The sequence below is a fragment of the Caretta caretta genome, chromosome 3 (assembly GCF_965140235.1).
Source record: "Caretta caretta isolate rCarCar2 chromosome 3, rCarCar1.hap1, whole genome shotgun sequence".
Lineage (NCBI taxonomy): Eukaryota > Metazoa > Chordata > Testudines > Cheloniidae > Caretta > Caretta caretta.
In genome coordinates, this window is record NC_134208.1 from 11,493,967 (window position 1) to 11,505,944 (window position 11,978).

At 47.0% G+C, this 11,978-nt stretch overlaps 1 long non-coding RNA gene across 1 annotated transcript; it reads right to left on the bottom strand.

Moving 5' to 3' along the window:
• Positions 1–548: 548 nt before the first annotated feature.
• On the bottom strand, positions 549–11,662 carry LOC125634689 (uncharacterized). The gene is made up of 3 exons (XR_007356008.2): positions 11,552–11,662; positions 6,099–6,226; positions 549–762 (listed from the first exon to the last, which is right to left on the bottom strand). It is a non-coding gene; the product is annotated as an uncharacterized LOC125634689 (long non-coding RNA).
• Between the last annotated feature and the right edge of the window lie 316 nt (positions 11,663–11,978).

An 11,978-nucleotide genomic window follows, 5' to 3' on the forward strand; every position in this document is an offset into this window, starting at 1 on the left:
AGCAGCTGGGAGCTCCATTGTTTCTCCCTCTCCAGGGCAGCACCCCATGTGGATGCCTCAGTTAAACGCTCACTGGCACATTTATTCAGGTTTCTAAGCCTGGGTCTTTGGGATTTGTGCTGCCATTCTGGCTCCCGCAGAGGAGCCTGCTGGACAGGGCACGGTCTGGATGCTCAGGCATAAGAGAAGGGACCTCGCGATGGGGAGGCAAGGGGAGCAGAGGGAGGGTCGACATGCCGTGGAGCACTGCTGTGGGCGTTGCACACTGTACAGCCAAACTGGGACGGAACCCAGCTCCTCGGACAACCCCACCAACCAAACGGCTTTGTCAAAGGACCAAGGGAAGGAAAAAGATTTATCCAGGGGAGCTCCCTGAAACAGATAAATATGTACGTTGCCTGGTCTAGGACATCCCGGGGTGGATTTAACATATGGCAGGGACCATTTATTTTATTTATATTTCATTAAAATAAAAGAGGGAAGGGATATTTGTGGGAAAGACATACCAAAACAGCCCCCGTGTGCCAAACAAAACACTCACAGGCCTGTTTGCAATGCACCACAGCAACTAGCTACTTTTATTAAAGAGAGAAGAACAAGCTCTTAGGGGTGACACAAGGGCTCCCTTGTGGCTTTTTTCCAGCTTGCGAGATTCTTTGCAGCCCAGATGAAAAGCATCCAAGGATTTTAGAAGCAAGGCGCCGCCTGCCAGATTCTCAGCGATCCTGCATTGACAATTTCTGCTGCCATCGCTCACTCTCTCTATTGCAAAAAGGGAAGAAACTCTCACATTCTATGTTTATAACCATTAAAACAAGGACAACATAACGTTCCATTTCAAATGCAAGGTAGAGCAGGAATTTCCCCATCATTGAATAGTGTGTGTATATGAAACACCAACAGACCTTGGTCACTGTCTGGCAGGATTGAATCTGGGGTCTCTGGAGCTTTGTGCATGAGCCTCCTACCACATGAGCTAAAAGTTAACTGGCCGTTAGCTAAGGCTATAGAGCAGACTCAATCTATCTATTATATCTAAACATGTACTGGCTGCTGACCTGGCTTCTGAAGTCAATATGCCGGACTTCTGAACATGGATCTCCCCTCCCTTTGCCCCAACTCTCCTGTAAAGGAGGCAGATTCTCATTTTCTTACAAAAGTCCTTCCTATTAACAGTCTACACAGTTAAAGTGATAACCACAAAAAATTAAGTCACTGGGTGATTTAAATAAGAACCCCGGCAAATTAAATATAAAAACTCCTGGAAATATGATGTACAATATCATAGAAATGTTGAAATTTGAAATTCCATTGAGGGAAATTAATCAAAATTGTGAATTTTAAAAATATTGATGATCTCTATGATAGATAGAAAAATAAAACCAAAATCATGTAAGACATAGAACACCGCGACTCATGTCCATGTTCAGTTTTCCTCTCAAACATACTATTGTCCATAGCTAAAACTAAAAGCATAAATATTTAATTAGAGGATAAATAAGTTATTCTTAAAGAATGCATGGACTATTCTGTCTGCCAGCTCATGTAAGCCTGAAGCCTGACCCTGTTCGCATGGCAGTTCCCTACCTGATGATGATCTCTGTAGGTGCTCAGTGAAGCAGCCAGGTGAGTAGCAGCGCAGGTGCTACCATGGAGCTCCTATCTTCACATCTCCTACCCCAAACGGCCTCTCTGGTACTTTATGCACACTTCAGACAGCACTGGGTTGATGGGAGCATTCTCCCATTGACGCACCTCCGGAGGAGGGGCCGTGCCTACACACATGGGAGAACCCCTCCCCTCGCTGCAGGTAACGTCTCCATTGCAGCGCTTTGGCTCAGCTGCAGCGGTGTTGCTGGGTCACTGTAGCAGTTTAGATGTAGAGAACAAGCCCACGCTGCCTGGGAAAGCCTCTCACCCCTCCCCACTTCCTCTCTGAGTCCTGTCCCTGCTGCGACACTAATGTGAGCATGCTGGGCACCTTGTACAGGTTATGGGGAGATCCAGCAGGTAACAAGAAGAACACGAATAGAATTGGCTACAGAGAAGCAATGAGACCAAGTTAACTTAACTGGAGGAAACATGATGTTTAAACCAGTAAAAGGAAATTCGGAGCAACGCGAGCACTGAAGTCACCAAGGTTTGTAATTGCTCTAGAATTCTAAAAGGAGAAATGCAAAGGCTCCAAGTATGTACTGAGCTACCTTAAAGACTGAACGTAGCATCAGTCCTTAAAGTGCACTAGTGCTTATTGAATTGTATTGCAGAGTGAGCACATCTGATAATATACGTGTGTGACCCACTGGTCAGTGTGTGTTACAGATTCCCGTAGGTGGAGGCTGTGAGTCTGTTACAGGCTCCATCTAGAGACTGGCTCTTTTGTTCAAGCTGAAGATACTTGCGCATTTAGCTCTGGAGGTCTCTGGTTCAAACCACAGAGTCCTGGTCCCAGATGGCATAGCTGCCTTCACATATGTGCTCAAAATCGCCTCTGTCCCACAAAAACACACAGGGGCAACATTCTCCTCAGCAAGGCTCCTCATGTTTGCAGCATCTGGACCCAGATGTTTTTTAATACAGCTCCAAGACTGCTGCACAGCACCTGGTTATCTGAAATCCTCACATGTTCATCACTGTGTTCATTTCCAGTTTTTTACACTGTGTCATTCTGGAGGGACCCTACAGTGAGGTCCAGGTCACAAATTGAGTTTAATTGTTCTTCCATTTTTGAGTGGAATGATTTGAAAAATACCTTTTCATCTATGGGAAAATCAGGGTTGTATCTATACTGTGTGGGTGCAGCTTACCTTCTCATCATCAGACTTGGCCAGTGCCTCCGTTTCTGCTGTTGGGTCAGTAGTTTAGCCCCCATGATGAACCAAAACCTCCCCCATCTGGGGCAAAATAACATTAAAAAGAAAAACACAAAAAGTCTCTGGGCTAGAGATGCTTCCTCAGGGGCTGAGTGACCATTTCCTCCCCTCAACTGCTTTCATGTAGGGCTCCCAAATTCTCCTCTGTTCAGCTCTTCTCTGAGCTCCTCTCAGTTTGCTTTTGGAGGCTTCATTTTAAGTCATTTATTTTTGTCAAATCACCCTCCCTGCTCTCTTTCTTGCCAGAGACTCACAACAGGTCCTACCACCTCTAGTCAATCCGAGGACAGCAGGCCTTTCAAATGCAGAAATGATATCCAGAAAGGAGACCTTTCCAGAAAAGGATGAGTGTGTGAGAAAAAGGGGTTATAATGGAATCAGATTGGCAGCTGTCATTATGGTGAGCGCTCCCAAGAAAACTCCATGCTTGAATGTGTCCTCGGGTAGTTATTGAAATTAGGATCCTTCTGCCAGTGACTGGAAGAGTGACATAACATTTCTGAACGGTTTAAAAGCCTAAGAGTCAATCTGAAGCCGTGTTGCTAGTTGTTCTAATTTTTCTGTGACAGATTTGATCATTTTACACTGGGATATGACCCCCCCCCCCCCCCGGAAACATAGCTCCACACTTGTACACGTTTCTTTTGGGTAAATGAAGTGCTAATGTTGTAAAGAGCCGCCATTTTGATCTCATAGGTGCTGCACAATGATACAAAGGAGACACAGCCCCCGCACTCAGTGGTGAAGCAGTTTTAGAACCGGTTGTTAACCCGCTTCCCTGGAGGGGGCGCTGAGGTTTTGATGGGCTCCGGCCAGGAAGTGATGTAACTCCTCCTCCGGCCGCCGGGGGCGCTGCGCTGCGGGAGCCACGTGGGCTGCCGCCTGGCCCTGGGCACGAGCCCTGGGGCTGCTGCTGCTCCCCCGACTCCTGGCCCTGGGGCTCCCGCTGCTGCCTGGTGCGTCCCCGGCTGCTCTGCTGGGCCCGGGCTGCTCCGAGCCACTCTCCCCGCGGGCACCCACCACCCTGCCCGCAGCCAGCCCCTGCCTGCTGCCACCCCCTGCCTCCAGCCAGCCCCTGCCCTGCCCACACCAGCCCCTGCCTCCAGCCACCGCCGCACCTCCTGCCAGCAGCCAGCCCCTGCCTCCAGCCACTCCCTGCCCTGCCCGCAGCCAGTCCTGCACCCCCTGCCGTGCCCGCAGCCAGGCCCTGCCGCACCTCCTGCCTGCAGCCAGCCCCTGTCTCCGGCCACCCCCTGCCCTGCCTCCAGCCACCCCCGCACCCCCTGCCTGCAGCCAGCCCTTGCCTCTAGCCACCCCCGCAACACCTGCCCTGCCTCCAGCCACCCCCGCACCCTGCCTGCAGCCAGCCCCTGCCTCCAGCCACCCCCGCACCCCCTGCCCGCAGCCAGCCCCTGCCTCCAGCCACCCCTGCACCTCCTGCCTGCAGCCAGCCCCTGCCTCCAGCCACTCCCTGCCCTGCCCGCAGCCAGTCCTGCACCCCCTGCCGTGCCCGCAGCCAGGCCCTGCCGCACATCCTGCCTGCAGCCAGCCCCTGTCTCCGGCCACTCCCTGCCCTGCCCGCAGCCAGTCCTGCACCCCCTGCCGTGCCCGCAGCCAGGCCCTGCCGCACCTCCTGCCTGCAGCCAGCCCCTGTCTCCGGCCACCCCCTGCCCTGCCTCCAGCCACCCCCGCACCCCCTGCCTGCAGCCAGCTCCTGCCTCTAGCCACCCCCGCACCACCTGCCCTGCCTCCAGGCACCCCCGCACCCTGCCTGCAGCCAGCCCCTGCCTCCAGCCACCCCCGCACCCCCTGCCTGCAGCCAGCCCCTGCTTCCAGCCACCCCTGCACCCCCTGTCCTCCCTCCAGCCACCCCCGCACTCCCTGCCTGCAGCTAGCCCCTGCCTCCGGCCACCCCCTGCCTTGCCTCCGGCCACCCCTGCACCCTCTGCCTGCAGCCAGCGCCTGCTGCACCCCCTGCCCTGCCTCCAGCCAGCCCCTGCTGCACCCCCTGCCCTGCCCGCAGCCAGCCCATGTTTCCAGCCAACCCCGCACCCTCCTGTCTCCAGACAGCTCCGCACCCCCTGCCCTGCCCTCAGCCAGCCCTGCACCCCCTGCCTCCAGCTAGCCCTGCCCCACGCCCCTGTCTGCAGCTGGCCCCACGTCCACTGATGCCCTGCAGTTCCCAGGGCAGTAACCCTGCACACCTGCTTCAATGAGGGGGGCAGGGAGCAGCTGGGACCCACACATGTGCACATCCTAGGGTGACCAGACAGCAAGTGTGAAAAATCAGGATAGGGGGTGGGGAGTAATAGGAGCCTATATAAGAAAAAGACCCCAAAATCGGGACTGTCCCTATAAAATCGGGACATCTGGTCACCCTAGCACACCCCCAGGGAGTGGCGGGGACCCACACATGTGAAACGGAGCTCATTTCTGGTTCTGGCCCGTCTTTTTAAAAAAGAACTTTAGGCAGGGTTAACACACATCCATATTTTCCCGGACAGGTCAGACTTTTTGGTTCTTAAATTGCTGTCCGGGAAAATTTAAAAATTCCTCCTGGGAAAATACGGACGTATGGTAACCCTGTTGGTACAAAAAACACATACTGGGGCACATCCCTTAAATCAGAACTTTTTATAGGGAACTGGTTGTTAAGATTTTGGCAGCTCATCACTGCCCGTACTCTCTCCTGGGAAATTTACTTTAGTCCTTCCCCGTTGTTTTCCAAATTCTTAAATGAAACACCAGTATAGACGTACGCCACAGACTGGCCACAGACCCTGTCTGTGATGCCATGTTGGGAAGCCAAAGGGGCTTCAAAATGGGTTGGGGAGAGAAACTGCAATACAGGAGCAATACCTGGCTCACAGAATTGCCCCTATTCTGCCCTCCTTGCAAGCACTATCCTGGGGAGGTGCTGGGTGTTACTGGGTCTCACAGGGGCAAGCTCTGTAGCACTGAACACGATGGAGACTCTGGGCTGCTCTGAGTTGTGGACAGAACATAGGCAGCCTGAGTAAAGCAGCTATAAGATTCCTCTAACTCTAACATTTAAACCTCAGATAGTCCAGTATCCGGACAGCACAAAAGATTTCTTTGTCCCATGTCCCAGGGTTGTGCCGTGTGCTCTGAGCCTGCAAGGTCATTAAACAGCAGTTATAGAAAGGAGAGACACACATATTCTGTTTACACAGTAATGTCTCCCTTGTGGCATCCTGAACTTACCCATCTCCTTCTACAGCATGTCTGCCCAGAACCGCAGCTTCCAAACCAACTGTACTTGGTGTAACATGTATAGGTGCAGAAGCCCCCAGCACGTACACAAGCAAAGGGGTTATTGATAAACGTGAATCCTGCATAGAGAAAAAGAGTCTTGATTTTCATGCACACATAAGTGTAAACAGGAGCTGTGACTGCAGCATGACGGGTGTTTCCCATTAGCTGAATTTCCAGTTCACTGAGACAAGGCCATGTCAGCCCAGAGATCTTCCTGTGCCCCCTTGCACTCGATCTTTGATAAGATATAAATGTCTGTAGTTCTGTGCCCGTTCAAAGGCTGCCACTAAGAATTGAGCAGAGTGAATTAATTCAGCAGATCTGCTGGCCTTCTGGCTGCAGGCTTTAGAACTGTAGCACAGAGCATGGGAGTCCTTCACAGCCCCACAGCTGTACAGGATGGAAAGCAGGTAGCTGCCTGCATCACCAACTTCTAATAGTGGGGCAGTGGTTTTGCTGCAATGGTTTGGACTCTTTCTGATTCCAAACACTGATGTACTAGGCAGTATCTGAATACTGATTGGCTGAGCAGGGTTGAACTGGCTCAGGACTGGGCTGGGTCGCTGAAACTTTTAGAAAGAGAAGGGTTTAAACCAGTCCCTTGCAGTCTGAATGCCTGATTGTCTGTGAGACTCAGCACAGATATTCTTGTGAAGATTCAACACTTGGGAATACTTACTCAATGACCAATTGCAAAATTAGACATTCTAAACAGGCTGGTCCTTATGAGAATGTGGTCCATATGTCTTTTAGAATATTAATATTAGACTATTTTAAACTAGATTTTAGCTGTGCTTTCCTTAAAGTATCCACCGTGACATTCCCCAGGGTACAATCTGGACCACCGAGCAGCCGTATTCCCTCAGTTCTCCAACCTGTGGGCCGTATTCCCTCAGGGCCTCCTACACTGTTCTGCTGTGACAGCAACCACTTCTGGTCCTGCTCATGCACAGCCCCTAGCATGTAAAGTCACTCCCAGCTGAATTATAGGAAAACTTCCAGTAAGACCTGTTAGGATATAGATATTCAGGCCTGTTTGTAAAGGCCTGTACTCTAAGAATTTAGGTGTATCTTATCACTTGGCTAGTTCTAGAGGTATAAAAGAAAGAATCAAAATCACTGTCTGCCGGTGTATGGGCCTTCTCTTATTGTGACAGTCTGAGGCCCTGTTCTTAGGCTAAGGCCTTTGGCTAAGCAGCAGAGGCAGCCGTAAGCTGGGAAGCGACCGGTCACATCCTTACATTCCAAACTAGTCACATTGAAAGAAGGTGCTATTGGGCTGTTAGGAATACAATCCTGTCCTGATAATGCCTATCGCCTCCAGAGAAAGGGAAGTGCCTAGAAAATGTAAAAGGAAACTTAGTTTGATAGCATCCTGTCTGGCAAGAACTCACTTATCAATAGCTGGGATGTGAAATCCTCACTTCTGTATTCGCAAAAGAAAAGGAGGACTTGTGGTACCTTAGAGGCTAACCAATTTATTTGAGCATAAGCTTTTGTGAGCTGCAGCTCACTTCATCGGATGCATACTGTGGAAAGTGTAGAAGATCTTTTTATATACACACAAAGCATGAAAAAATACCTCCTCCCACCCCACTCTCCTGCTGCTAATAGCTTATCTAAAGTGATCATTCTCCTTACAATGTGTATGATAATCAAGTTGGGCCATTTCCAGCACAGATCCAGGTTTTCTCACCCCCACACACACACAAACCCACTCTCCTGCTGGTAATAGCTTATCTAAAGTGACCACTCTCCTTACAATGTGTATGATAATCAAGGTGGGCCATTTCCAGCATAAATCCAGGGTTTAACAAGAACGTCTGAGGGGGGAGGGTAGGAAAAAAACAAGGGGAAATAGGTTACCTTGCATAATGACTTAGCCACTCCCAGTCTCTATTCAAGCCTAAGTTAATAGTATCCAATTTGCAAATGAATTCCAATTCAGCAGTTTCTCGCTGGAGTCTGGATTTGAAGTTTTTTTGTTGTAATATCACAATTTTCATGTCTGTAATCGCATGACCAGAGAGATTGAAGTGTTCTCTGACTGGTTTATGAATGTTATAATTCTTGACATCTGATTTGTGTCCATTTATCCACTTCATCCGATGAAGTGAGCTGTAGCTCACGAAAGCTCATGCTCAAATAAATTGGTTAGTCTCTAAGGTCCACAAGTACTCCTTTTCTTATTGTAAGGAGAGTGGTCACTTTAGATAAGATATTACCAGCAGGAGAGTGGGGTGGGAGGAGGTATTTTTTCATGCTTTGTGTGTATATAAAAAGATCTTCTACACTTTCCACAGTATGCATCCGATGACGTGAGCTGTAGCTCACGAAAGCTTATGCTCAAATAAATTGGTTAGTCTCTAAGGTGCCACAAGTCCTCCTTTTCTTTTTGCGAATACAGACTAACACGGCTGTTACTCTGAAACACTTCTGTATTGTTTTGTCATTATAGTTCCCACTTTGCTATAGTTTGTCTGTATAATCTCTGTCTGGTTCTGTGATTGTTACTGTCTGCTGTATAATTAATTTTGCTGGGTGTAAACTAATTAAGGTGGTGGGATATAATTGGTTACATAATCATGTTACAATATGCTAGGATTGGTTAGTTAAATTTCAGGAAAATGATTGGTTAAGGTATAGCTAAGCAGAATTCAAGTTTTACAATATAGTCTGTAGTCAATCAGGTAGTGAGGGAGGGGGTGGGTGTGTGGATGGGGGAGATGGGAACAGGGAATGGGGGTTAGGAAATTGGAATCATGTTTTGCTAAAGGGGGAAATGGGAACAGGGAATGAGGGTAAGGAAATTGGAATCATGTTTGGCTAAGGGCAGGAATGGGAACAGGGACACAGGTGTAAGGCTCTGTGGCTCAGAGCTGGGAAGGGGGATACTAAGGAAGGAAACTGGAATCATGCTTGCTGGAAGTTCATCCCAATAAACATCGAATTGTTTGCACCTTTGGACTTCGGGTATTGTTGCTCTCTGTTCATGCGAGAAGGACCAGGGAAGTAAGTGGGTGAAGGAATAAGCCCCCTAACAAGACCCTCCTGAATTATCGTGCAGAGCGACACCAGCAAACTCCCAGTCCCAGCCTCGTCCCCCAGAAATGTGCATCTCGTTCTGTTCAGTACCATCCTGGACAACACAAGCTCCTAGAAAGTCTGTCATTTCATCAAAGGAAAAGGATATGCACAGAGCCTGTTATCTCAAGTGAAGGTTGCCAAACACTTCAATCCAAACACTCCCCTGGACCAAAGGGAATTTTCAATAGGACGAGGACACAAGCTGAAAATGTCCAGTCTTTTTAATCTCTCCTCATATGGAAGCTGTTTCATACCCCGGATCATCTTAGTTGCCATTCTCTGTAACTTTTCCAATAAGAATATATCTTTTTTGAGATGCGGTGATCAGATCTGCACAGAGTATTTAAGATCGGGGAGTACCATTGATTTATAAAGAGGCATCATGATATTTTCTGTCCTATTATCTACCCCTTTCCTAATGGTTCCTAGCATTCTGTTAGTTTTTTCTGTTTGTGCCACTGTGCATTGAGCAGATGTTTTCAGGGAACTCTCCACAATGACTCCAAGATCTCTTTTTTGAGTGGTGACAGCTAATTTAGAACCCATCTTTTTATACGTATAGTTGGGATTATGTTTTCCAAAGTGCATTACTTTGCATTTATCAACATTGAATTTCATCTGCCATTTTGTAGCCCAGTCACCCTGTTTTTTGAGATTTCTTTGTAACTCTTCGCACTCTGCTTTGGACTTCACTATCTTTGAGTAATTTTGTATCATCTACAAAATTATCTCCATCACTTTTCCCCCTTTTTCCTGATCACTTATGAATATTTTGAACAGTACTGGTCCCAGTACAGACCCCTAGGGGACACCACTATTTACTTCTCTCCATTCTGAAAACTGACCATTTATTCATACTCTTTGTTTCCTGTCTTTTAGCCAGTTACTGATCCATGAGAGGACATTCCCTCTTATGCCATGAATGCTTATTTTGCTTCAGAGCCTTGTCAAAGTCTTTCTGAAAGTCTAATTGCACTATATCCACTGGATCACCCTTATCTACATGTTTGTTGACCCCCCCCCGTCAAAGAATTCTTCTAGATTGGTGAGGCATGATTTCCCTGTGCAAAAACCGTGTTGACTCTTCCCCAGCTCATCGTGTTCATCTATGTGTCCGATAATTGTGTTCTTAACTATAGTTTCAACCAGTTTGCCTGGAACTGAAGTACGTTTGGGATCAAGTCTGAAGGGACCATTGTGATCATCTAGTCTGAAGGTACTTCTCCAAAATATTGCTTAGAGGGTATCTTCTAGGAAAAAAGCCCCCCAATGTTTCTTGATTGAAAAAGTATCAGGGATGGAGAATACATTGGTAAATTGTTCCAATGGTTAATTACTTTCACTGTTAACAATTTACATCTCGTTTCTAGACTGAATTTGTTTAGCTTCCGCTTCCAATCACTGGATCACAAAATACCTTTAGTTACTTGATTGAAGAGCCCATTATTAAATATTTTTCATCATACACATACTTATAAATTGTGATCAAGTCACCCCTTAACCTTCTCTTTATTAAGATAAAGAGATTGAATTTTCTGAGCCTATCACTACAAGGCATGTTTTCTAATCCTTTAATCATTCCTGTGGCTTTTCTCTGAACTCTCTCCAACTGATCAACATTCTTCCTGAAGTGTGGACATCAGAACTGGATACAGTTTTCAAGATTTGGTCACATCTGGAGGTGCAAATACATAGGTAAAATAACTTCTCTACTCCTACTCAAGATTTCCCTCTTTCTGCATACGAGTTATGTATTAATCCTTTTAGCAATTTTAAGTTGATTAATCATCCACAACCCCCAACACATTTTTCAGAGTCACTGCTTCCCAGGATGGAGTCCCTCATCCTATAACTGTGGTCATTCTTCTTTGTTCCTAGATCCATACATTTAGATTTAGCTGTATGATTGTTAACTTGTTCCCAGCTTACCAAGTGATCCAAATCCCTCTGTCTGAGTGACCTGTCCTTTAATTCTTCTCAACTGCTAACTTTATAAGTGGTTTTTTATGGTTTTTTTTTTTTCAGGTCCTTTATAAAAAGATTGACTCGTGTGGGAGCAAGAACCAATCCCTGTAGGATTCCACTAGGTAGAATGTTGGTGATAGTATTACAGGTCATAGTTCAGCCAAATCTGATTGGATCTTAATAGGAACATTAAAAGCACCTTTCTCACCCCAGGACTATTCTCCTGTTAAATGTCAAGTATCTACTGAAAACCATACAACTGGAAAAATTACAATAAAAATGTTTAGAAATCTTAGTACAGACTCACAAATGTCCTTCTATATTCTCCCTTCATTTCATTAAGATCTTACCTGGAGTGCTTTGCAGCACCAGGAAAAAGACAGCAAAGAGCAGGTAGACAATCTTCATGGCTAAAGTTTGCCTGGGAACTCAACGTTGCTGGAGAGAAAAGACTGCAAAATAGACAGGAGATGGAGAGTCTCTATTTATGGGCTACCAGGGATTGTGAAATGCTGATCTGTTGAAATCTTTTTTGAAGCATGTCACATTTACTAAGTTTGTGCTGCAATTTGTTTATAATTATCATCATAATTATAATTTGTACAGCATCATAAACATTCCCGGAGAATTTCAGGGAAACATAGTAGCCAAGTTCCTGCCTTGAGGAAATTACAATATGAATATTTACAACTAGCAAACCTCTACTGCCTGATTGATAGCCTCTGAAAAAATGGAAAGCCTCCCATTAAATTGAAATGAGGGTCCTTTTGCAGAGGA